The sequence below is a fragment of the Palaemon carinicauda genome, chromosome 15 (genome assembly GCF_036898095.1).
Source record: "Palaemon carinicauda isolate YSFRI2023 chromosome 15, ASM3689809v2, whole genome shotgun sequence".
In the NCBI taxonomy this organism is placed as follows: domain Eukaryota; kingdom Metazoa; phylum Arthropoda; class Malacostraca; order Decapoda; family Palaemonidae; genus Palaemon; species Palaemon carinicauda.
Genome location: NC_090739.1, coordinates 23,533,324 through 23,536,916, shown reverse-complemented (window position 1 = coordinate 23,536,916; position 3,593 = coordinate 23,533,324). Strand labels below are relative to the sequence as shown.

The following is a 3,593-nucleotide window of genomic DNA, read 5'->3' as shown; positions in this document are numbered from 1 at the left end:
AGATATTCCTTTCCTCGTATTTTACACGTTTTCCTCGCCTTGAAACCTCCTTAACTATTTGTTTAGGTGTTGCCACGCTGCCTAGGTCTGGAATCACCCATATTCCTTTAGTTGCAAAAACATGGAATAGTTATTCTAGCTGTAAGAACGAGATGGCCTGCAATTTCGATCTTTTCGGCTTCATATACCATGTTTTTTTCTACAAATATAACTGTTTTATATTATTCTGTAAAATAACGTCTTGGAATTTCTACGGCTTTTTATAATTGCAATACGAACAATATTAAAAGAGTCTTATACAAAAATAAAAATTCCTCAATATGAATTTCTAATTACAATACGGAAAGATGGCTACAGCAAATTTAGACAGTTAAATAATCGAAAGGGTCCATCTTTGCGGCTCCTAAAGTTACCATATGTACCCAGCAGCCGGGCGGGAGGGGGGGGGGGGGTATGATACAGTAGTTGTATGGAAGACATACTGTAGAGAGATCGTTCGTTTTGATAAAACATTTTACTTTAGTCGTTTATTCCTCCGCTTTGAGGATGACAAGACTATATCTTCTGATGCCTTACCTCCTCCTTTGAAGTCACCGCCATGTGGACTCTTGGCTGTTTCTCGTTTTTCGTTAGTCGATATATCTCCTCGTTATTCTGTTAGCAAGCTATTAAACGGCTCATCCACGTCTGTTTGTTGATCGCTGAACACTAGTCAGTGGGAAGAATGGGTGGGTGTAGCAGTCGCATTCTAGAAGACCTACAGGAGTTACCTGTCGTAAGGATATATGGGTTAAGACCATTGGCAAAGTACATAAATATATACGATTATATATAATGTATATACATACATATATATATGCATATATATATATTATATATATATTATATATATATATATATATATATATATATATATAATATATATATATATAATATGTACAGTATATGTATACATGAATGCATGTATAGATAGATAGATAGGTTGATATTTGCATACACACGCATAAAGTGTATATATATATATACATATATATATATATATATATATATATATATATATATATATATATATCTGTATATATATAATTTATATATATATATATACACTATATGTAAATATATATACTGTATATATATATATATTATATATATATAATATATATATATATATATATATAGATAGATAGATAGATAGACATTTACATACACACACGCATATATAAATACTATGTATATATAAATATATATATATATATATATATATATATATACATATATGTATATACATATATATATATATATATATATATATATATATATATATATATATACACACACAAATACATACCTATCACATTTTTAGTTAGTGGACATCTAAATAAAATTCCCACCCAGAACAGAGACGTCACATAAAACCTGAACTTGAATCTCTTCCTCTAGATATAAATCTCTTCCTCGTGCAAGAATGCACTTCTTACGACCAAGCTGTTGAGCTATACTAGCCTATTAGCATAGCAGAGGTCTTTCTCTCTCTCTCTCTCTCTCTCTCTCTCTCTCTCTCTCTCTCTCTCTCTCTCTCTCTCTCTCTCTCTCAAAAGGCCTTCCGAATACCTCTGGTGCTGATTGCGAGTGATAGTAAGTCTAGTGGGGCAGAAAAAGAATTACAATCTTTTCTAGAATATCTTTATTTGAAAAAACTGAAGAGAAATATTGATAGGAATGTATTTCCCTCAAGAATGTTAACTCTGATATATCTATATTCAATTATTATAAATTTATAGTTTATTATTTATTATTAATAGTCCACAACATATGTATTTTATTTTTATTTTCTAATTTTACACGTGACTTCACTGAAGCTCATCACTGCTAAGTGTGGAATATATATAAAATATAAAACTAAGAATAAAATTCCAGTTCTTTTCAATGTGAATTTATGTGGCTTAGTCAGGTGGATTCACGTGACGTCTGATGGCTCTTGCAGCTCAAGATAAAAGTGTCATCGTAAAAAGAATGCTCGTTAAATTACCGTTACATCGGATCAAATAAGAAATTTGCATGCAGGAGAATTTACTGCAATTTCTACACCAAAGCCAAGACTAATTTGAAGGGTATAATTTTAACATTTAATTGGATGCTAATAGCAAAATTAATACAATTTTTAATGCTAAGATAACTCAATGATAACATACTAGCAGCTTTAACTTAAAAGTTTCGATTTATTAATGCTGCAGATGTATCATAGATAACTAAGGTAAGTTATACAGATATTAATTTAACAACATGAATGATAACCTTATAACCATGTCCTTGGTAAAAAAGATATCCAACTTTCTCTTCCACCAGTCTCTACTTTTTCACTGTTACCAAGCATTGCTGACTGTTAGAATGATATGGGCATTCCCCTTTTAATACACATTGTCTTCTCTTATCTTCCTAACATCCATTCTCAACTCTTCAACTTTTTTACCAGATAGCTGCAAATTATCAATTATATTAGTCAAACTTAAATAGTATATTCATATCAGTCGCTGAATCATTCTGTCAAAAACCTCTGCAATTCTTCATTAATGTAAGTCAAAACTGAATATCTGATGTATATCAGTCATTCAATCCCAAACCTTTTCCCCTCAAGATGCAAGTATTGCCTTTAAACTTTCACTGGTGTTTGACATTTCTCGTTATTACCAAATTACCAATCAACCTAGGATTCTAAAAAATTACCAGCTTATTCACTTTCGATTCTCACCATCTAATGCCGTAAAATATTTACCTAAATCTTCATTATCAATAAATTCTTCTTATCTACAAATGCAGTGAATGGACACAGCTGAATTCATATCAACAAGTCAACGAGGAGTTCCGCTATTGAAAACACCTTTCAAAGTCTCACTCATGTAATGCATGTTTTGCTTAGCGTTACTTGTTGATATGTCATGATGTTAGTAACACGACAAACCCATTTTTCACTTCATGGCTATGCTATTTATATCCCTTGCTTGTTTTTATTTTGTTATTTGTTTGCTTCTTTGTGATATTGTTTAAGATTAGATTTGATGGGGGATTTTGTGAATAGATATTCGATCGTGAAATCATGTTCTTATTACCCTTGGTATGGTCAATGTTAAGTTTAAAGTCATGTTTGTATTACAGATGGATTTAAAGAGTAATATATATTTCAATAATCTATTATGCATTGAATAATACCTAATATCTACTATAAATTATTGGTCTTTTTACTATGTAGGCTATTATACATATTACAGTGCATCACTTACCGTATTATACGTGCTGTATACAACACATACACACACAAACACACACACACACACACACACACACACACACACATATATATATATATATATATATATATATATATATATATATATAACTTAACAAAATTTGTATTGAAATCAGCACAAGAGATAGGTGGAAGAGTTCCTAAACAAGATCAAGGGGAAACTAACCGAAAAGACCAAACACCTAATAAAGAAAATATTGGAAGTGAGAGTAAAATCCGAGAGAGATGAATTACAATTAGCAGAACTATCCAAAACTATAAACCAACTAAAAGCCCAAGATATTCGTAA

General features: G+C 30.7%; 1 long non-coding RNA gene across 1 annotated transcript in view; it reads right to left on the bottom strand.

Annotated features, from left to right (window-relative positions):
• Positions 1-578: 578 nt before the first annotated feature.
• LOC137654524 (uncharacterized) overlaps positions 579-3,593 on the bottom strand; it is a 42,963-nt gene continuing 39,948 nt past the window's right edge. The window contains exon 4 of the long non-coding RNA XR_011046647.1: positions 579-770. This is a non-coding gene — a long non-coding RNA (uncharacterized lncRNA). The remainder of the gene's footprint in view (positions 771-3,593) is intronic.